Source organism: Microtus oregoni, unplaced genomic scaffold (genome assembly GCF_018167655.1).
Source record: "Microtus oregoni isolate MIOR12 unplaced genomic scaffold, Mior012 000091F_ref0000469, whole genome shotgun sequence".
NCBI lineage: Eukaryota > Metazoa > Chordata > Mammalia > Rodentia > Cricetidae > Microtus > Microtus oregoni.
Genome location: NW_024544600.1, coordinates 4,257,547 through 4,282,352, shown reverse-complemented (window position 1 = coordinate 4,282,352; position 24,806 = coordinate 4,257,547). Strand labels below are relative to the sequence as shown.

At 38.6% G+C, this 24,806-nt stretch overlaps 1 pseudogene; it reads right to left on the bottom strand.

The window, feature by feature from the left end:
* The window catches only part of LOC121442355, an 89,417-nt pseudogene that overhangs the window by 18,650 nt on the left and 45,961 nt on the right, over positions 1–24,806 (bottom strand).

Here is a 24,806-nt window from a genome sequence, read left to right as displayed (position 1 = left end):
GAGAGTTAGCCAGTAAGAGGCTAGAGCTAATGGGCCAGGCAGGGTTTAAATGAATACAGTTTCCATGTAATTATTTCGGGTGAAGCTAGCCGTGCGGGAGCCAGGAGGGACGAAAAGCAGGCCTGTTCGCCTCATCACTACAAATCTCTGTGAGTTCAAGGTCACTCTGGGCTGCACAAGATCAGTGCAGAAACAGATCCAGATGGTGGTGCCTCACACCTTTAATCCTAGCACTAAAGAGGAATATAAATTGGGAGGAGATAGGAACTAGCTCTCTTTCAGTGTGAGGGTTTCTTAGAGGTAAGAGCTCTCTAGTGGCTTGGCTGCTTTGCTTTTCTGATTCTTCAGGTTGAACCCCAATATCTGTCTCTGGGCTTTTATTATTTGTGCTATATTTGGCACCCAATGCTTTGGGTATGAATTCATGAAAAAGTAATTTGCCTGAGGCTTCTTAGCCATGGGCACAGGGTAGAGCTGCACATGGTGCTCCCATCCCACCTGATCAGACTTTCTTTTCTTTTATCCCCAAGCTTTGGGAAAATGTTTGGGATTTTCCTTTTATAACCTCTCTGAAACAGTGTCTAGATGCTATATCCAAACTCCAGAGGCACCTGGGTTCCAAACTGGCTGGTTCTGCCTTTAGGTAGCCACCCCTCCACCGGCCACATGTGCTTTTTCCCTGAACAAAATCCCCTGTGTGTTTTTCAGACAGACATCTCTCTCCCCCTCTCTCTTTACCACGGTTGCAGGCTCTCCTTGAATCCCATTCTTGGGCTGCTGACAAACTAGGTAGCTGCCTTGAAATCCAGAGAGGCTTTTACTGTTCTATGCAGCAGCAATCAGCCTCACAGCTTCATTAACATCATCAGTAGATTTGGTAAGACAATTGGGAATTCATAAAAGCATGAATTACATAAAAGAGAGTTTTTTCCCACAGTGACAAATGGGAAAAACAATTATAATTGAGGAATTTGAATCTCTGTATAATATGCTAGACAGTTTGAACATGGAACAATTAATTGAGAGGATATCTAATTTAGATGGGATTTATGGAATGTTAATTATATTATCAGAATTATCATTGTCTTATCACTAAAAAAGTTGGTATATCTAAGTGCTAAGAAATAGGCCTTAGAACAAACTAATAAAACAGATCACAGAGATAATCAAATCCAGACAGAAAAATTTAATGGAGAGCCAAATTCAGCATTGCATTATAAGAATAGAGAGGAACAGTCAAAGATTTTCAGACAACCAACCTTAATATATCCAGTAACCTTAAAGGAATTGCCAAATGGCAGAGTCTCTGTTACAGCTAACTAGACTCCTGTGACATTTTAGACTTAAGGACATTAAAGGAAGCAACAGTCTCATATGGCATGCATTCACCTATTGTTAAGCAAATGTTAAACTTGTGGTCAGTTTATAGTAGAATTATTCCTAATGACTGGGTAGATTTGGGTTAGAGGTGTTTTAGAGCCCAGTCCATAATTATAATTGAGTACCTGGTTCAGAGAAGAGGCTAAGATCACTGTACAATGAAGTAAAATGATTGAAACTGCTGGATTTCTACCAGATGATATAGAACTGACTTCATTATTAATTCAGTTATGAATTATAATCAGGAACAGGAATCATCTCACATACATAACACACATCCAATCACATACAGATCTGCTAGGTCCTCTAGCACAATGTAGGACAGAAATCAATTAATTAGTGATTGGAAATGTGCTGAAAGTCTCAGAATTTCATTAAAAACAATATGTCAATAGTGAAGGATTTTTTTTAAAAAAAAAGACTTTCCCATCACATGGCAACAGCCAAGGAAATTATGAGGAAATTTCTAATTTGTTCTTTATACAACCAAACACCACTACCTGCAGGAAGTAACCCAAAGGGTACTCAAAGAAATGAAATCTAAATCTGGCAGATGGATGTGTTCCATTTCGTAGAATTCGGAAAACTAAAATATGTATATCACACCATTGATACCTATTCAGATTTTCAATGGGCAACTGCGTTGAGTTAAGAAAAGGCTGATTCAGTAATCACACTTTTGCTAGACATTATGGCCATTGTGGGTATGTAAGCAGAGACTGTTCTTTCATTTTCTGACTATCCAGACCCAAATAATCACACAACAACTATAGTAATTACAACACTGTTTGGCCAATGCCTTAGGCATATTTCTAGTTAGTGCTTACATTTTAAATGAACCCATTTCTATTATTCTGTATATCCCCAGAAGGATATATTATCTGAGTAAATAAGAAGTACATTGTAAGCAACTTCCAAAACTCTAGAATCAACAGAGACTTTTCACTGCCTGGACAGTCAACCCAAGTTCTTCTGTAACGTTGGAGCATCCCTCTTCAGCCTACAGGCCCATACTATCTGGCAGATTTTTCCATGAAGCAGAAAATTTGAAAAACTGTTTTGCCTATATGGGCAGATTGTCAGTCACTTTCTTCTGTGTCCCACAGAATGTCTGGCAAACTCACGAAGCAGGAACACTGAAGGACTGCCTCAACTTTTTTAGGCAAGCTCAGCAATCATTTTTCTGTGGGTCCTGCATGACCAGTTTATATAGCATGCTACTAAGCAGTCTAGGTAACAGCAGTTTCTTGCTCAAATGGCTAGCCTTGTCACATTGAAGGCAAATTACATAGAGAGTTTCTTCAGTGTCTATCAACTCTCTGTTCCACCCTGCTTGGCTTTTCCTACATGGCAGAGGTCTGGGAGTCATGTTTACCACCTCAATTCTCAGAAGAAGTTGGCTTATGCTGCCACCAAGTAATTTGCAGCATGCTTCCCACAAACCCCATTCAAGTGCTCTATGACAGGAACTCCTGAATCCAGAGTCATTTATGCTACCAGTAGGAATCAGGAAGCCATATCTTAACAGAGTCTCACAGCTTTTCCAGCTAACATTGAGTCGGGAAGCCTCTCTTTAAGGAGCCATTCTTCAGCTCGAATTCAGCAAACAGAGCCTTTTTAAAAATATGTGGCTACCAAGAAGTTCAAGCTGACTTCTGATTTTGTGGGTCTAAAAGCCTTTTTTTTTTTTTAAAAAAAAAAAAAGCTTTCTTAGGCTTTATGTGGATATTCTTGCCCCACATTGAGTGCCATTTGTAAGCAAAGACTGTTCTTTCATTTTCTGGCCACCCAGACCCAAATAATCACACAGAACTATTATTAATTACAACACTGCTTGGCAAATGACTTAGGCATATTCCTAGTTAGCTCTTATGTCTTAAATCAACCCATTTCTGTTATTTCTATTATTTCATATTTATCACAAGGCTTGTGGTTTGTTACCTATTGTACTTGAGTGGCTACATGGCATCCTCCTGACTTCACCTTCTTTCTCCCTGAATTAAGTTTAGCTTTCCTAGCAACCTATATTTTGTACTGCCATAGACCAAAACAGCTTCTTTATTAACAAATGGTAATAAAACATATTCACATATAGACTAGAAACCCACATCATGGGTATACCAAAGACAGACAATGCTCTAGTATATGTCTCTAAGAAAATGAAACCATTTTGCTTATTATAACATAAAATATATTACAGGCACAGCACACAATCCTACAGGGCAGGCAGTTATAGTAAGATCAAATCAAACTCCAAAGGATATGCTAAATAAACATAAAGGGATAATAAATACAATCAGAAATATATGGCATGATGCTTTATTAACTTTGAATTTTCTTTCTAATGAGAAAGAAACAACAGCTGTGGAGCGACATTGAATAGTAGAAAAAACTACAGAATTAAATCAGTCAATATACTTTAAAGATTTACTGACCTCGGAATGGCAATAAGGATATGTGTTACTTTGGGGAAGGGTTTTTCTTTTGTTTACATAGGAGAAGAAAAGTTACAGATACCATCAAAATTGAAAAGATTCGATTTGATCAAGAGACATCTCTTAATTAGAAGACATGAGAGATCATCAAACAGCATGGTCACTTAATCTGAACTAACCTATAAAACTAATAAATGCTTTTTTCACTTGACTAGATATAACTTGCCAAAAGGGAATGTTCCCAATACTAGGGTTGCAGAAGGGTTTTGTTCCTGTCTTTTCAGGAGAATAAAGGTATACAGCTAAGGAATCTGAAGACCACTGCACAAATGAGACCTCTGAAGAAAAAGGACAGACAAATCATCCAGAAAAAAAATGTCTCAAGAAAAAGAGTATATTAGCCTATTGGTATACCACATTTCCAGCAGGATAAATTTTCATGAATCTTCCCAAATATTTCTTTCTGTTATTCTTTACAGACATATAATGAAAATGATCTTTTGGTAATCCCAGTCTAATTAAAGATTAAAGCTGGCTTTGGAGTTCACGTGTGGCTCTCCCTCTCTAAACCCATGCATGCTTATTAAAGTGAGGTCCAAAATCTCTGTCTCATGTCAGAGAGTCTCCTGATAGAAGACAGAAGAAAAAGAAATATCCACAAACTATTTTATATTGCTACTAATCTCATATTCTTTTGGTTTTATTTTAAACTTTTTGTCATGATATTAATGGTCATATAGAGTACTAATTTGTTCTAGAAAAAGGTTTCATCTATCTTCCTATACATGACTTTGGGTTTGAGTCTTTGTCAGTTTTCTATAGTGAACCATGAGCATAACTAACAGAGACTTCAGGAACTTCCCAAAAGGAGGATGGGGTCCTGCAATGACGATTCTTCCAGGACTTTGATAACATCACTAAGAAAAAAAAATCGGCTTTGGACTACAAATTGCTCTGAACAATTTCAAAGTGACTAGCTGAGATGACATAGCCTAACATACTATTCAAGCCAGGACTTGAGACAAGCCCTGCACTTTCCCATTATGCAGAGAATGGACAACAAATGATAAAGCTATCTCTCTCAGGACTTGACAATTAACCACAAATTTTGTTTCAGTATCTCCTAAAGTTACCGTCATTCACAAACAACAGGAAGTAACTTTAAGAATATGATGCCCACATTCCTAAGAAGTGGGATAGGTGGTTTTTTGTTGTTCAATGGGTTATGGATATTTGTCATTGTTTAGGGGGACTAGTTACAAGTTGTTATTGGTATTGATAAGAAAAAGGGCTAAACAAAGGACAACTAGATTCAAGGCTTTTGTTTTGAAAAGAAAAAAGGGAGGATTAGATATGATAAGATAAAAGCAACTACTAGTTTTAAAAGTTTACATTGGATTGGAGTTTTGTATTTTATATACAAATTTTATATATTGATACAAATTTGAGATTAATTTTGTTAACACAGCCTGTATATACATTTCTAATCTTGTTCAAGGTGTTGTACCTATATAGCTCATTTAACAATGGAATGAAAATTTCTAGTCCTTGAAAGTATTATTACTATCTGCTTAGGATAACAAGGAAATGCAGGTAATTAGTCATCTACTACAACTGAACTTGTAGTCACATCAGGTATGTTTTCAAGTTCAAACAGATACATTTTAAATAGGTCATCTTCAAACACTTCAGAGATTTATAGAATATGGCATTTAAGATGTTTTAAGAACTGCTGTGGGAGCTCTTTTGACCAATAGCCTTTAAGATATCAGCCCACTTGGGCGTGGTCTCTTATACTATAACTGCAGCTGTAAAGCGTGTGTTCACTCTCTTCTGGCTCTCACTTCCGGCTGCTAGATTCAATTCCTGTTCCCCATTCATGCAGAGGACTGTGATCTAGGACAGGGATCTGTGAGTCTCCCCTAAATAAATAACCCTTTATTACATGTAATTCTGAACTAGTGTGGGATTATTTTGTAACTTCCGTCATCATCTGGTACCCGAATGTGCAGACCAGTCCACACTTTATGGGATCAGTTTGCCGGCTGAGTGGCGCATTGGACACTGACTCTCCTGCCCGTGGCCCTAGCTGGCACTCAGATGCAGCAGGCTGCTGCTCAGCACTCCCTAGCTCATGACTGACACGCTGCCACTGGGTGCATTACATGCCAGCCTACAGGCTGCTGCCTGAGATCCTTGTGGCATGTACAGTGCACAACTCACACTGATGGAAAACTTTGGGTTTTCTCTTTACCTTGGGTACCAACTCTTGTAATTGTTTGATCACTTTAATAGCTGCTTTTAATTTGTTAAACAAAGCATATTTTTCAGTACCTAAGTAAGCAACATGTGCTGTTCACTGCTGCTAGCATCTTTCAGCCACATGGCTGCAACTGTGACACCTGCTGGACAATAACAATTATGATACATACTCCAATTGCATTATGACAGGTAAGATCTACAAAACTACAAAAATAACTAATAACATAACTATCTAGGAGTTCAATAATTATTTGCTTATACTATGGAAGGAATTCTGCAAGGCTTATGTGATTTTCCTTCAACATCCCCTTATTTGATTCTAGGAATTAGCTTTGACTTCAGTATTATCTCAAAAAATGTTTCAATAACAGGGTCAATAATGAGGCACTTTTAGAGATAATACAGACTTTGCAGGCTAATAATAGACAGCTATTTGAGGAGACCAACACTATGAAGAGGGATAGCATAAACTTGACAAAATTATCTGAAAGAAATTGTGTTGCTAAATTTAACAATTGGAAACTTTAGAAAAGTTATGATAGATTAATGATAAGATATCTCTCCAGGAATGTAATACGCACACAATCAAAATTTGTCCAAGGGGGGGGGGGCTGGAGAGATGGCTCAGACGTTAAGGACACTGACTGTTCTTCCAGAAGTCCTGAGTTCAATTCCCAGCAACAACATGGTGGCTCACAACCATCTAAAATGAGATCTGGTACCCTCTTCTGGCATGCAGGCATACATGGAGGCAGAACACTGTATTGTATATGTAATAAAATCTTTTAAAAAAATTGTCCAAGGATGAGACGATATCTTTATTGGACAAGTTTCATACCTTGAAATTCTCAGTGAGGGCATTGAGAACAAAACACTGGACAGGAGATTTAGACTTCACAAAAGGCAGTAGTAAAAAGATTTGAAAAGATTGGGGAATTTATTGAAATTGATGAGCAGCAACAGAAGGTACAAGGACAGGATTTAGCCTAATCAGTTCATGCCAGATCCCAGGATGACTTACACAGTGTTTTAACTGCATATCCAGTAATTTTATTGGAAAGACCATCTGGCACAAAGTACCCTAAGGTAGTCAAAGAATATGCATGGGAACCAACATGGATGAGCAATCTAAAAGAAATAAAAACAAGCAACTGTTTCTTATGGGCTACCCTCACCTTTTTGTCAGGGAAATGGTGAAGATGCAGGCTTTAAGCACTAAGGCTCTCCAAACAACTGGCTTCAATTAATCTCAGCAGTCCTAGAAGATGGACCTCAGGGGCTTTGGAAGTGTTATTTGAAGAAGAGGCAAACATTTTAGAACAACAGGGGGAAACAAAAGGATTTGAGACTTCCCAGGATCAAATTCTTGTCAAGGGTCATTACTCTAATCCTCAGGAACAAGCTCACTGCGATGAACATAGGGAACCTTGTCCCTATGTAGCACAACAGCTTTAAATGCTTGGGACAGGATTCAGGAACTAGGGAAAAATTGAGTCATATATTAGGGTTAAACAGGGCCAGAGAGAACCCTTTAGTGACTTCTTACAAAGATTAACTAAGGCTATACATGTAGGAGTGACAGACCCTGAAGCTAGACATGTACTTATTGAATCTTTGACTTTTGAAAATGCCAACTTAGAATGTAGGAAGATTCTTGAGCCTTTAAAGGTCAGATCAGCACCCATACATGAATGGATATTGCCTATAATGAATGTTGAAACATTTGACTATAGCACTGAGGATTGGGTAGGAGAAGTGATTTCCAATGAGGGGAAACCAGAATCCCAAATGTTTTAATTGTGGCAGAATAGGACATCTAAGAAGGGACAGTAGACAAGGAATTCCTAGGAATAATGTCTGCTCTAGGAATGAAAAGGGTAGGAGGACTCAGCCTTCTGGTATATGTAGGAGGTGTGGCAAAGGCTGACATGGGACTAATGAATATAGGTCGGCAAGAGACAGACAAGGCAACCTGACACCACTGGGAAACTCCTTGGAGGGCCTCTCACAGGCCCCGATGTCAAACAAGGTCCAGTCATTCCCAGTTACTGTGAACAACATGTCTCACCAGGAAAATTAATCCAGTGCCTATTGTAAAAAACCATACTGTTCTGGATGATGGAATAAACAAGGAGGATGAATCAAAAACTCCAGTAGGAAATAGGAAACATATTTTGGTAGATTTCTATAAGCGGTCTAAGACAAAGCTATAAGTGTTTATAAATGACATTGTAATTGAAGGATGGCTAGACATGGGTAGAGCCCGTGAGTATCATTACTCCAGAATCTTGGCATCCAGAATGGCCTCTTCAAGAGCCAGATATTCAATTCCTATGGAATCGGAACCCTATCTCAAGTTAAACAAAGCATGAGGTGGGTTGAGTACATAGGGCCAGAAGAATAGAAAGGAAAGCTGAGGCCATATGTAGCTAATATTGTAGTGAATTTATGGGGCCATGAGCTATTGCAGAAATGGAATACCCAGGTTAACATTCCCACAGTCCCCAAAACTCATGTTTCTGGGAAGGGTATTATAAGATGATATAAACAAAGGTCACCAGCCATTTCAGCTGTACAAGAAGACAAAAAAATTAGCAAACCTTCAGAAGTACTAACGATTCTGCCTTTAAAATGGTTAAACTGAGAAACCAATATGGGTTAAACAATGTCCATTATTAGAAAATAAAAACCCCTGCAGGCTTTAAAACAGCTGATACAGGAGCAACTGGATATTTGCCATATTAAAGAATCAACCAGCCCTTGGAATACTTGTGTATTTGTTGTTGAAAAGAAATCTGGAAAATGGAGAATGGTGACAGATCTAAGGGCTATCAAAAAGGTTATTCAACCTATGGGCCCTCTACAATCTGGAATTCCTCTACCTTCTCTGTTATCAAAAGGATGGCCTCTCAAAGTTATTGATTTAAAGGATTGTTTCTTCACTATACCTTTACAAGAAAAGGACAGAGAAAAGTTTGCCTTCACAGTGCCTACATATAATAATTCTCAGCCTACTAGGAGATATCAATGGACCATTCTCACACAGGGAATGCTCAATAGCCCCACCGTGTGCCAATACTTTGTCAGTCAGCAATTGGAAACAATATGCAAGCCATTTCCTAAGTCTATAATCTACCATTACATGAGCGACATTTTGTTATCTGACTCAAATGCAGATACTTTAGAAGTCAAGAAAGTTTTGCCAAAATGGGGATTAAAAATTGCCCCTTAAAAAATATAAAGAGGAGATTCTGTTAATTACCTAGGTTACAAAATAGGTTTACAGAAAATTAGAACACAAAAGGCATAAATTAGGAGAGGCCGACTGTGGACTCCTAATGACTTTCAAAGATTATAGGAAACATTTCCAGTCTATGACCGGCTGTTAAGATAACACCTGATCTAATAGTCCATTTAAACAAAACCTTAGATGGTGATAAATACTTAAATAGTCCCAGGGAATTAACAGCTGAAGCAGAGAAAAAACTGATGGTCATTAAAGAGAAATTACAGGAGGCACACGTAGATAGAGTGAATTCAAATCTTAATTGTGATCTAGTCATATTGCCTTCCAGAATTTCCCCTACAGAAATTTTAATGCAGAGGGAAGATATTATCTTAGAATGGACTTTTTATCACATAAACCAAGCAAAATGTTAAAAACTTATGTGGAAAAAGCTTCTGAATTAATTATGAAAGGAAAATTGAGACTTTGTCAACTAGCAGGTATAGATAGAACCAGCAGAGATTATAGTTCCTTTTACTGCTGATGAAATTAAAAAATTATGGCAAAACAATGAACCAGAGAAAAGAGCTTATGCTATTTTTGGGGGGAAATTAATAGCAATTATCCCTAAAGTGATAGAATCAGCCTTATAAAGAGAACTTCTTGGATTCTTCCCTGAATTGTACATGATGCAACAATAACTGGAACCCATACATTTTATAATGATGCAAATAAATCAGGGAAGGCAGGTTACAAATCAGAAGAATTAAGTAAGGCAGAAAAAAGCCCTTATTATTCTGTCCAAAAGGCAGAGTTGTATGCTATTCTCATGGTACAAAGGGATTTTAAAGCACCTCTCAATATAGTTACTGATTCGTAATATGCAGAAAGAATTGTATTGCATATTGAAACAGCTGAATTTATACCAGATGATACAGAATTGACTTTATTATTCATTCAGGTGCAAGATATAATCAGGAATAGGCTTTGTCCTATATACATAACACACATCCAATCCCATACTGGTCTGCCAGGTCCTCTTGCTCAAGGTAACGCAGAAATTGATCAATTAAGGATTGGAGGTGTGCTGAAGGACCCAGAATTTCATAAGAAACATCATGTCAACAGCAAAGGTTTAAAGAAAGTTTCCTATTACATAGCAACAAGCTAAGGAGATTATAAAAAAAGTCTTACTTGCTCTTTCTATAACCTAACACCATTACCTTCAGGGAGTAACCAAAAGTGTACTCAAAGGAATGAGATCTGGCAGATGGATGTGTTCCACTTTACAGAATTTGGAATATTAAAATATATCCACCACACCATTGACAGTTATATAGGTTTTCAATTGGCAACTGCCTTGAGCTCAGAAAAGGCTGATTCAGTAATCATGCATTTATTAGAAGTTATGGCCATCATGAATATACCTGCACAAATAATGGTCCTACATATGTGTCTAAGAAAATGAAACTGGTTTTTTTGCTTATTATAATACAAAGCATATTACAGGTATACCAAATAATCCTATAGGTCAGGCAGTTATAGAAAGGTCAAATCATATTATAAAGGATATGCTAAACAAACAGAAAGGGATGGAAAATACCCCCAGAAATAGATTGCATAACTCCATTAACCTTGAATTTTATTAATGTTAATGAGAAAGAAATGACAGCAGCAGAGAGACATTGGATAATAGAAAAAAACTGCTGAATTAAATCAGCCAGTATATTCAAGGATGTGCTGACCTCACAATGGAAACCAGGAGATGTGCTACGCTGGGGAAGAGTTTCATTCCTCTTTCCACAGGAGAAGAAAAGCTATGGATACCATCAAAATGAATAAAGATTCGGTTTGTAAAAGAGAAACCTCTTGAGAAAGAGAAATGACAACTCATCCATAGGGGTGATAATCATACAGGTGGTAAACAAACAAACAAAAAACCTCATAAGGGTTGGGGCAAGGTTCTGTTCTTGTCTTTGCAGGAAATCACTCATCTTCAAAGAGTAGAGACCTTGATGTCTAAAATTGAAAAGATAATTATCCAGAAAGGATCACCAAGCAAAGAGAAATCTCATTTGTGATTCTATCTTATCTGCATGGCAAAATTTGATTATCTGTATGCATTTCTACTTAAAAATACAACTAGCTTTAGAGTTAGTCAATGGCTTTCCTACTCTAAATCCAAGCATGTTGTTAAAAGAAAAATTCTGAATTTTTGTCTCATGTCAGGAGTCATCTGGTATGGGACAGAAAGAAGATAGATTTTAAGGAAATATTTTACTTTTCTCCATGCTCATTTTTTCTATATCATATCTTTCACTGAATATATGTCTATGTGACTAATGTTTAAGTTTTCAACAATGAACAGTAGATTTCCCTGCAGTAATCTTTGAAGCTTCTAGGAGGACTATGGGGCCCCACAATAACGACTCCACCTGGTTGATATGATGTCATGATGCTGATAGTGCTACTATGAGACAGGTTTTTGGATACCAGCTGTGGAAATGGTGCACCTTCTTACAACATTCTGGCTAGAACGCCAAATAAGAACTAAAAAAAAAAACAACAAAAATAAACCCAACCCAATCAACTACTCAGAGACCATTTGTAATTATACAAAACAACAATCTTGCTTCTGGCTCTTGTTTCTGGCTGACAGACTCGGTTCCTGTTACCCATTCATGTAGAGAACTGTGATCTAGGACAGTGATCTGTGAGTCTCCCCTAAATAAATAAACATTTATTATACATAATTCTTAACCTGTGTGGGCCTATTTTGTAACTTCTATTGTCGAGTAACATATGTTCTTTTTTATTTTTTTTATGACAATGAAACATGTATGCTCCTGGCAGCACCACTTTACCTCAGAGAAGACAATGGGAATATAAAAAACTCCACTTGGAGTTTGCTTTCTTTGTGGCAAAAGTAAGCTACTGGGTACAACAACTGCTGACAGTATGTTGTCCTAATGAGACAAGCAGGACCCAAAAGAGAGGGACTGCCAAACCTTGCCCAGACAAGGTGGGACAGTTCTTCAAAAACCCAGTTTCATAGAAAAGTCTGTCAGATATTCTAGGCCTGTAGGCCGAAGATGGATGCCCCAACATTGCAGAGGAACTTTGGGTGACTGTCCAGGCAGCCAGCTGTTTCTGTCATTTCTCATATTTTTAGAAGTCACTTGTTTACATCTCCTGCTTACTCAGTTAGTATTGGGTCTCTGAGGTAGTTGAAGACTAGATAGTTGTAGTTTTAAGTGTTTATGAGACTCAGAAAAGAAACTCACTAAGGAAATGTAAAGTATACAAGTTTGAGAGATATCAAGACAGTTTTGGATGGCAATGCAAGGTATGATAGAAAGTGAATTAGGTACAAGGTTTTGAACTCACCAAGCTAACATAGATAATGAGTATTTTCTCTGAATTTGTTCAATGCAAATGGACTAGACATTGTTGTTATATTTATTGCCTGTATATATTATATACAGTTATTATACTTATGGTATATAATTTCTTATATTAATTATAACCTTCCTTTTTGTTTTAGACAATAAAATAATTGCAGTTATATTTCTATTGTATTTTAATAAATAAAGTTTGCCTGAAGACCTGAAAGTAAAACTAAACCACAAAAGACCAGGCAGTGGTGTCTCACACCTTTAATCCCAGTACTAGGGAGTCACACCTTTAATCCCAGCATTAGAGAGGAATATAAGGTGGGATGAGACAGGAAGAAATTCATGCTCTTTTAGTCTGATGATTTCTTAGAGGTAAGAGCTCTCTAGTGGCTCAGCTGCTTTGCTTTTCTGATATTCAGGTTGGACCTCAATATCTGCGTCTGGGTTTTTATTAATCGTGCTACACTCCCAACTTGAATGGATAGATAAACACGAGGAACCAATACAGCTTTGACCTTGGGACGTTTGTACTACAACCCATTCAACCCCTAGAGACTCCTCTCATCTCTCTCCTTCTCCTTTCTCTTTCTCTTTCATGCATGTGTGTGAAACACACACCACAAAACAAGAGAAAAGCAAAGGACTGTAAAGACACAAAGTAAGAACAATATGGCCATAGTCTACTGTTTTCTGCTTATGGAAGGGTCTAACTCCAGTTCCAGAGGCGATGGGATGAGAGTCCCTGCCCAGTGTTCTCTGCTTTCAGATGCGTTCAGTGGATCAAAGCAGTGAAGAAAGGACTCTTGGAGCACTTGGTTAGTGAGCAAGTAGTCACTCATTTCCCCTTACACTTTTTTTCTTAATCATTTTATTATAACATTTTGTTTCCTTTTTCCAGTCAGTTATATACCTGTGATAGTACATGATTTCAGAACATCCAAAGGAAAAGGGGCCAGCCATTATCTTGGCTCTGATTTCAGCATTCATGGTTTTTTTTTCTGTTTTGTTTTTTGTTTTTGTTTTTTGTCACCAAAGAACTTGTAAAATAGTTGGTGGGTTCAAAATGCAGCTCTACCAAAAAAGAGAGGGATTTTAATGTCTAAAATGTCACTTTAATATAAACAGTCACTGGTGTTTCAGGTTGGGTCACCATATTCCTGCACTGACTCATTGTCCTTATCTTCAGAGGTGGAGACTGAATGCCATGAGTCCTTTGGGATGCACTGGGATTCTACTGTTGCTGCTGTGTTTTCTGCTCTTGCTACTTTCTTTCCTGCCTGCAGTGTGCTCCTCTTTGGAATCACCAGGATGAAGTGCCATCTCTTGTCACACGGGGTGGCTGTAGTGTTGACACTTCTGCTCCAGGTCCTTCTCATCTTCCTCAAAAACCTGCATTTCTCTGTAAGCACATCTCCATGGACACTGCTTCGTAGTGATTCTTCAGGCATCTGAGTGGGGTGTTAAAGAAGCCCCACATGGTTCTTATCAGGCTGGAGAAGGCATGCACTGTGCATCGCCTGACCATGAGCATGTTGTTAATTGAATCTGGAGCAGCTTCCACTGAATCTTTAGAAAACTCATTTGCAAAACTGTCACCTGCCTCCTGGGAGATTTTCTCCCTAGAACCAGAGAACCATGGGGGGACTTGTGCTACCTTACCCAAGAGGAAAATGTCACAGGCAGAGATCATGCCAGGCAGGTAGCCACTGCCTGGTCCTTTGCAGTGAAGGGCCAGGGTATAGCACTGGCCAGGGCATTCTGGAAAGAGAGGGAGAGGCAACGCTTGCTGCTGAAGAAAACTCTGACTACTTGGTTGCCCTCTGCAAGACTTCCAGGCTGGGTATCCTCCAAACTATTATCCCCATGCCATTCTTACCCACCTGTGCTGCAGTTCCAACAGAGGGTAACTCAGACAGAGATTTCTTGTGTAAGCCACCAAAAAGCACACGCTATAGAAGAAACACTGCTAGAGTGCATAACACATAAAAATTAAAAAACATGTGCCCTTCATATTAGTGAAAATGCAAGGCATACCAGAGAGACGGAACTTACTAAACACATACGTGGAAGAAAGGACTTGCATGCAGAGTAAAGAAAACAACTCACTCAGCAAGGTGGCTCCATGGATTAAGGGCATTTGCAATACTCAGAACCTACATGGTTGAAGGAGACTTTTGGAAGTTGTCTATGAATCTTCACATGAGTATCACAGCATGTACTTACCACTCACATTCACAGACACAAATACATGCATACAAAATAAAGAAAAAGAGATTATTAGTAAAAGAAAAATGTGTATGGTGGCAAAAGCCTGTAAAGTCAGAGAAGACACAATTCAGGAGCAAAGTCAGGATGGCAGCAAGTTCAAAGGCAACCTGGCTTATATAAAAGAGACCCTGTCTCAAAGACAAACTAAAACCAAAGCTCAGCAAGAACAAAAACATCTGTATGGACACAGAGTTAAATACCCAGCACTAAGATATATCCGAGTACAACTAGACAGTCCACAGCACCCATTATTAAGTAAATGCAAATCAGATTACAAGGACACAAACATTACTAGCTATCAGCTAGTAGAAAGGCAACTTTTTGTTGTTGTTGAGACAGGGTCTCATATGTATCCCAGGCTAGTCAGAAACTACTTATGCAGTCAAAGACACCTTAATCTGCTATTCTCTTGCTTCCTCTCCATAAGTGCTGGGAAGGACAGGTATTTACCACCATGCCTGGTTTATATAAACCCAGGGCATCATGATGCTGGACAAACATTCTACTAACTGAATACACCCTCCATCCAGGTAAATGCCTTAAGAAAAACTGAAAAATTAAGTAAATGGAGCAACTGCCATGCACTGCTGACGAGATATACTAAGAATCACACCCAGTGAAGAGAAGACAGATACAAATGGCCACACACTATGAAATGTCTTTTATGAGACATTCTGGAAAAGAGAAACTATAGGCTCAGAAATAAGAATAGTGATGGATTAAAGGGTGAGAGGAGTGACTAAAAAGGCACAGGAGGCCTTTGAACTTTTATTATTATGTTATGTGTGCATGTGTTGTTTGAGCACTCGTGGAGGTAAGAAGGCATCCTTGTTGAGTTGACTTTCTCCGTCCTTAATGTAGTTCTAGGAATTAAACTCAGGTCACCAGGCTTTCATAGTATTATGCATTGAGCCATCTCACTGCCCATGATGGGTCTTTTGGGGATGATAGAGCTTGCATAGTTACCTAAGCTCTGTAGTAGTAGTTAGCTAACTATGATTTGAACTTAATTGCATGAAATTTTTATCTCAACAATCCTGACAAGAAATTGATAAGACAAAAAAACTAGCATAAAACAAATATTTAAAAGAGCTAGGTGAAGTTATCCTAAGAAAATAAACCTTACAGATGTTCCAGTTGCAGGGTCATCATGAGAATGTTCCCAAGCATTGTCAGTTGTACTTGTGTTGTCCCCAGGTCTCTGAAGGAGAGAAAGATTTCATGAGGAGCCATTTTCATTACAAGTGGTTACTTACACTCTGGCTTTCCTATAAAAGTATCTGTCTCAGGAGTAAGTAAGCCCATCAGAGAAGAAACTTCTATAGAGCCTACTATATCTAGTACTACTTATATCATCCACTTAATGAGATGGCATTGAATAGAATCTATCTTCTTACTTTTCATTTTCATATTGCATTTACCATATAACTACTACTTCACATTTTACGTTCTTTTATTTTATATATATATATATATATATATATATATATATATATATAAATATGTTTCTCTGCTTTCTGAGATGATATATTCATCTCTCTTATCAATTTATTTTGTACATATATGTATCTGTGTATCTAAGTAGGTGCACATGAATGTATGGGGGTGCCATGGAAGCCAGAAAAGGGGATTGGATCTCTTGGGGCTGGAGTTATAGTATATTGTGAGCTACCCACATGGGTGTTAGGATTCAAATGCAAGTCCTCAAATAGAGCAGCAAAAGGTCTCGACCACAGATACCAGCTTCATCTACATTGCATATCTCTCTATGATCTTCAATACTGGTTTTCCCCAGGCTGAATGTCTTGCCCATTATTTATCTTATCTTCATCCTTCTCTTTGTTAGTAACTTTTGAAAGGATTCAGTTTATTATAAATTGTGTGTATATGAGTCTATGGGGGGGAATCTGTACGTGAGTATAGGTGTCTATGAGAGCCAAAAGCATTGGATTCTTCCAGAGTTAAAAACAAAGGCAGTTATGATCAGCCACCTTGGGTGCTGGAAATCAAACTCAGGTTCTCTGCAAGACTAGCAGACACTCTTCTTAATTGATGAGACACCTCTCCAGCCCTTTAATAGCATTTAAAAATAATCAAGTTAAAACTAAAACTGACTTTTTATCTTTACGACAAAGTACCCTTTGATGAGCAAAGTAGAGGATAGAATACAGGGAGAAATACTAACGCTAAAGATTTTTTGAAAAAGTTGTTTGGGAACCTACTACTATAGAAGCTCACACACACAGTGTGATAGTTTGAATAAGCATGTGCCAGTGGCCAGTGTCAGAGGAGCACTAGTTGGTAACTGAAGTTCAGGGTGTCAGCCCACCAGGAGGAAAACTCTTTGATGGGAGAACCTCACTAAGCATGGCTACGAGGTTACAGACTCCAGACTGTCTTTTGCTTCTGTTCTGCCTTTACATGTTGCTACTACAATCTTTCCCTGGCATCTGGCATGGTGTGAGGAGATGTGGAGAGACCCCCACCAACACTCCCTGTATTGTAGTGTATTTATCTTATGGAAATATCCTTATCTACTGGGCATTTTTCCCTGTGGATTGTCAAGAAGATTACATATCCCTAGACTGTACTATCTAACTGACAATTAGGATGATAGCTTATACAGAGTTTTAATGAATAAAAATACATACAAGAACATGTTTCATAGCAAGGCATATGAGTTCCACTTAAAGAGTTGACTTAGATCTTAGCTCTGGTTAATGATCAAGGTAAACAACTAAATTTCCCCAGGAGCCAAGATGGTTCTAATTATCTTAATGCCAAAATGACCAAGTCAAAGATTTTAGTATGCACCATTAGCAGAAACAAAGCTATAAAATAACTTTATGTTAGACCAGATGCCTTGCTAATCGTTTTTTGATTTAAAAAATAAACACCAGAAGAACAATCTAAAGTTTACAAAGACATATAGAGGAGCTGTCTGATTTGTTGGGCTAGGACTGAAAGGGCAAAGCAGCTTGACTACTGAGTGCACTTCCCTTGTATGTCTGATTAATTCTCTGTACAGATTCTTCTCCTCAGTTTTCTGATATGGGTATGTACCCTGAAGGCTTTGAGAGTGTGGCCTCAGGTAGGTTGTTCATGCTCCATGGAAAAGTCACGCACACAAAGTTGGGTGGGTAGGGAAGGGGTGTAGATTTGGGAAGAGTTGGGGAAGGGATGAATGTGATCAAAACAAAGTGTATGATATTATCAAATAACTAATAAGAAATGAGAAGGTATACTTTCTAGTGGAAATCAGAAAGAAGGATAGGAGTCATCTCATAAACTATAAGACTATCATAATACTTACAGATATTTTAATGCTGGCAATTTAAAAAAGTAGGGATCTTCAACAATTGTGAGAGGATTACGGTTAAGAATCCTGAAAAATACAAAGCAATTGAAATTACCATAATTTTCAATGTGCATTAATCTATTTATACAGTTTTAAAATTGGTTTGTGGGACAACAAGATGACTCGACTGGTCAATTGCCATCAAACCTGACTATTTAGGTTCAATCCCAGGACCTGCATGATGGAAGGAAAACACTGGCTTCCCCAAGTTGTCCCCTGACCTCTACATAAATGTTATGGCAATCACATGCTCTGGCACACATGTACCCATACACAGACACACCTAGACTCCATAAACATCCATACTTTGGAAACTATTCATATGTATAACATTAAAGACAAGCAGAAGAAAAACAGGAAAAAAAGGTGGATTGCAAAGAAAAAATGCCAGCGAATTCTTTTGGTCAAAAATCTTATGGATGAAGAGCTGGAGATAGGGCTCTGTGGTTAGAAGTGCTGGTTGCTCTTGTAAAGGACCCAGGTTCAGGTCCTAGCATTGGCACAGTGGTTTATAACCATCCATAACTCTAATTTCAGGAATCCAATGCCCTCTTCTGACTTCTGAGGGCATGGTCTGCAAGGACATACCTGCAGGCAAAATACTCAGACACAAAAAATAAATAAATATATTTTTTTAAAAAAATCCTATAAACAATGACATTGATAGTAAACCCTTTCAATGTATGAAACTATTTTAATGTGTTACACAATTCAAGATGCTTGTCCATTTTTAGAAATATAAGGTAATTTGTAGTTAATTCAGTTAAGAGAGGAAATGTTTGTAAGAGGGAGTTTGGGGGTGGGGAGATTATTTCCCTGGCTGCTGTGGGCACACATTCCGCTCCTTCAGCCAATAGCCCTTAAGATACCAGTGCACTTGGATGTGGTCTCTGATACAGTAAAAGCACCTGTAAAGCGTGCCCTGTCTCTCTTGCTTCGGGCTCCTGCTTCTGGCTGCTAGACTCTGTTCTTGTTCACACAGAGGACTGTTATCGAGGACAGTGATCTGTAAGTTTTCCCTTAAATAAATAACCCTTTTATTATTCATTATTCTGAACTGGTATGGGATTATTTTGTGACTTCCGTCATCATCTGGCACCTGAACGTTTGGTTTTAGAACCCCCAGCTGTGACTACACACCGCTGGGCTTAGAGCAAGCCCGGCTCGGCTTGAGTCCTCCTTCAGGCCGGCTCAGCCAGCACAGAGCCAGCAGTTCATTTGGTTATAGAATTCTTATGCAGCAGCAGCTTTTCTTGTTACAGATTAGCCATGGTTCTTTATATTATCTCATTACACACCTTGGAGCAGCTTCAAGTCCCCGCACGCTTTCCCTGGTGCTTGTGTCCCGCTGCCAGGCACTGTGTGGAAACTCAGACAGGATACAGCTTTCCCAGGGGCCTTCTGTTATCTTGTTATCCTTGTCTGTGGCTGCTGACCGATCAGCGCACACAGTCTGTGGTTTCTACTAAAGAACTATTATTAATCTAAGCATATCTTTCAGCTTAGATTAATAAAATCATATTCAGACTAGCCACGTGTCTCCAAGTGCACTTCTAGGTCCCGCTGGGTTTGTTTTGTAGGTGGCCCATGACATCTACTGGCAGGTAATGGTTATTGCACCTACTCCAGCTCAAAATCAACCATAAGTAAGATTTATAAATTGAAATATAATTTATAACTTTATAATTTAAAAGGTCAATATGTCAGACAACCTTCCAACATTTCAATAACCTCTTTACTTATACCATGTACAAGGTTTTACAAGACTTATATGATTATCACTATTCTTGACTCGGGGTATTAGTCTTGTCTTCAATATCTTTTTCATAAAAATATGGTTTGACAATAGGGCTAAGAATGAGGCACTTTTAGGAATAAAGCAGTCTTTACAGATTTATACAAGCTTCTCAGAAAAGAGGTTGGAACTCTGAAAGAGGATACAAACAATTTAACTAACAAAACTCAGTCAATTGAGGTACTTTTAGAAAAGGTACTCACAGTAATTTATTCAAAGGAAAATTCAGCACTCTGAGAAGGATACAGCTGATTTGGCACATAAAATTCAATCAATGACAGTGTGTGCTAAAGCATTACTTGAAAGAATTCGTACTGTTGTGTTGCGGGAGGTCCTCCCACTCCTCCATACAATAGCTGCTGAGATACCAGCCCATTGGGGCATGGTCTCTCTCCATTTAAAAAAGCGGCCACTTCCCTCTCCTCTCTCTCTTCACTTCCTGCTCCACCAGCGACTAGACTCCGTTCATGGTTGCATAGAGGGCTGTTGCCTGGGACAGTGATCTGTAAGTTTTTTCCCCTTTAAATAAATACCACCCTATTAATCATAATTCCAAACTGGTGTGGCATTTTTTGTGACTTATGCCTTCACTGTTGAATGTATTAATCGGACTCTGTCGAAGGGGTATGACAGATTGACTGACAGAATGTCTCTCCAGGAAGGTAATATGCATCCTATAAAGATTATGTGCAAGGATGAGACATTATCTCTACTGGACAGATTTCATATCTTGGACTCCTCAATGAGGGGATTAGAACAGAGCACTGGACAGGAGATCCAGATATAACAGAAGGCAGTGGTAAATATATTTGAAAAGATTGACAAACATCAAATTTGATGACCAGGGACAAAAGGTACAAAGACAAAATTTAGCCTCATTAGTACATAAAAATCTTCAGGATAGCTTCCCTAGAGTTCTGCATGCCTTTTCAATAATAACATCAGAAAGAGTATCTGACCCCAAGTACCCTAAGGTTGTCAAAGAATATTAATGGGAGTCCATACATATGACTGATCAAAAGGAAATTAAATAAGCAATTGTAACTTATAGACTACATTTGTCCTTTGTTAGGGAAATGGTCAAAATGAGGGCTTCCAGTAACAAAGCAATGCCACAAGACTAGACTCAGTTAATCTTAGCAGTTCTAGAAAATGGACTGCAGTTACTTGGGAGGTGCTTTGTTAAGGAAGAAGCTAGAATTTTAGAACAACAGGAAAAAACAAAAGGATTTGAGATTTCCCTAGATCAAATTCTAGGAGAGGAACTTTACTCTGAATCTCAGGATCAAACTCTTTTTGATGAACACACCTGTCCCTATGTAGCACAGCATCTTGAAAGTCTTGAGACAGGATTTAGGAACCAACAAAGAGAATTGAATCATATCTTAGGGTTAAACAGGGTCAGAGAGAAACTTTTAGTGACTTTTTACAAAGACCAATTAGGGCTGTACAAATAGGGGTAACTGGTCCAGAAGCTAGACATATACCAATTGAGTCTTTGGCTTATGAAAATGCCAATGTAGAATGCAAAAGGATCCTTAAGCCTTTAAAGATCAGATCAGCACCCATGGATGAATGGGTCTCGCACAAAATGAATGTCGAGACAGTTGACTATGGTACTGAAGCTCAGGAAGGAAAAGCAATTTCCAATGATAAGAGAAGACATCAAAATATCAAATGTTTTAATTGTGGTAGAATGGGATATCTGAGAAGAGATTGTAGACAAGGGATTCCTAGGAATAATGTCTCCTCTGGAATTGGCAGAAAGAGGAGGACTCAGCCTTCAGGTATACGTAGGAGGTGTGACAAAGGCCGACATTGGATCAATGAATGTAGGTCAACAAAAGACAGACAAGGCAACCTGATTCCAATTGGGAAATGCCATGGGGAGCCTCTTGCAGGCCCCCAATGATGAACGTGGTTCAGTCATTCCCAGTTACTGAGGAGAACATGTCTCACCAGAAAAATTAAAAAAAAAAATCCAAATCCAGCTGTTAAAAACAAGAACCACCCATATTCCCAAAAAATGGACTATGGATAGTTTCATTTGTTTAGAATGTTGGTTACAAGTTGTTATGGCTAATAGTCAGGAGAAAAGCTAAACAAAGGATATCAGATTCAGAGTTCTTGTTTTAAAAAAAACGAGGGGGAAGTGGTGTGGAACAAAGGTCTGTATTCTGTCAATTATATTTTAAATAAATGCTGATTGGCCAATAGCCAGGCAGGAAGTATAGGTAGGACAACCAGGCAGGAAGGAGAGGCAGGGCAACAAGAACAGGAGAATTCTGGGAAGAGGAAAGCTTGTTCGGCAGTCCTATCCCAGCCACAGGAAGAGCAAGATGTGACTGCCTCACTGAATAAGGTACTGAGCCACGTGGCCAGCATAGACAAGAATAATGGGCTAATGTAAATTATAGGAGCTATAAGAAGCTTGACCTAATGGGCCAATCAGTTTATAGTTAATGTAGACCTCTGTGTGATTTCTTTGGGACTTAACAACTGCAGGAACCAGGTAGAACAGAAAACTCAGTCAACAAATCGCACCCACATGGACAACTGCATCCACATAAAGCCTGAGAGAGCTGGGGAACTAATTCTAGACATAAAATAAGAAGTGTTAAGCGTGGCTTATTGATAGCAGTACTCTCTTGGCTGGGCTCTGCTCACTAGAGGCGAGCACGCTCATTTAAGAGAGGCTTCCTGACTCAGCTTTAGCTGTAAAACCTTGCAGTTCTTTTAAGAGGTCCTGCCACAAAACACTTAAATGGTGTTGATGAAAAGCTGACTGCATGCTTTTTGGTTTTCAGACATAGCAGGAAAAAAAGCCATGCTTTTAAAAATGCTGGCTTTCTGGGCCATCCTGCCAGTGCAAACTCTGACTCTTTCAGGCAGGAGGTTCGCCTACAGTGCATTTGAGTATGGTCAGTGAGCATACTGCTACAGCCTGCTTGTTGGCAGGGACCTTGAAATACCATAGAGTTGTGGCAATAAACATGGCTACAGCTGGTACCTCTGTCATGAGGTTGGAATCTCAGAAAGCTAATGAATGGGCTGGATTCAGCTGTCAAAGCCACGGCTTTAATCCTCTCCATATTGCTTAGCAAATTAAAGACTCACATAGTCAGTAAAAGAGAGAGATACAGTAAAGATAGACTCAAAGACAAAGAAAACCTCTAAATGGTTTACAGTGTGTTTAAAAAATATATACAGGCTTGGGAGAAAAAAAAAAGGTTGAAATCCTTAAAATAAAAGAGAGTAGTTGGGTGTGGTGGCACACACCTTTATTCCATCCCAACACTTGGAAGAAAGAGGCAGGCAGACCTCTGTGAGTTCAAGGCATGGTGGCACACACCTTTAATCTCAATGGTTGGGAGGCAAAAATAGACAGATCTCTGTAAATTCAAGGTATGGTGGCACACACCTTTAATCCCAGCACTTGGGAGGCATAGGCAGGCAGATCTCTGTGAGTTCAAGGACAGCCTGGTCTACAGAGGGAGGTCCAGGACATCCTGGTCCTCAGTTACAATGGAGGATCCAGTAGAAAAATGAGACTAAGACCATTGAACAACAAAGTAGGGCTAGAGGTATGGAAATCTCCCAAGACCAACTTTTTAGAGAGGGGGATTATGCTAATGGAGAAAGGCAATCTCTATATGATGACCACACCTTAGCTTTATGCCATACAGTGGTTTTGAATGCTTGGGACAGAATTGGAGAAATAGGAAAGAAAATTGAGTCATTTACTAAAGTTACAGTAAATAGAATGATAGCATATTCAGAAGCTAGACAAATAATTGAATCTGGCTTTTGAAAATGCTAATGCACAATGCAAAATGCTAATTAGATTGTTAAGGTAAAATCAGCACTCTTGGAGGAATGTATCTGAGATATAATCAATATTTCATCTCATAATGTCACCTAAAAAGGGACTGTAAACAGGGAGTTCCTAGAAACAATGTTTTTTCTAAGCATGATCCAAACAGAATTCCCCTCCCTTATGGATTATGCAGAAGGTGTGGCAAAGGCAGGCATGTAGATCAGCAAGGAACAGTCAAGGTAAACTTTTGCCATAGGGAAACGCCTTGAGCAGCCTCTAGCAGGCCCCTATGCAAAATTCTGTGCAATCATTTCCTGTCATCATGGAGGAAACCGCTTCCCAGAGCAATTAAAGAACCTAATGCCTATTGGGAAAAAAAAAAAAGAAAAAAGACACTGTCCTGAATGATAAACCCCCTACAGAAGTAAGAACAAAAAGTTCAGGAGCAACCATAAAACAAATATTACAAAGATTAGATTTGAACAAGAGAGACCCCTTAATTAGAAGAAGTCATAATTCATCAAACAGCATTAGCATTCAATCTATACTAACCTATACAACTAACAAATGCTTTTCATTTGATCAGATATAACTCCTCAAAGTTATGGTTGGGGCAGGATTTTGTTTTTGTCTTTCAGGAGAATGAAGGCATCCAGCTAAGGAATCTGAAGACCACAAGACATATGAGACAACTGAAGAAAAAGGATAAATCATCTAGAAAATATTTCCAAAGAACAAAAGTAAATTGGCCTATTAGCATATCACATCTCCAACTGGATAAAATTTCATAAATCTTCCTAAACATTTGTTTTTGCTGTTCTCTATAAGCATATGATACAAATGTTCTTTTTGTAGTCCCAGTCCAACTGA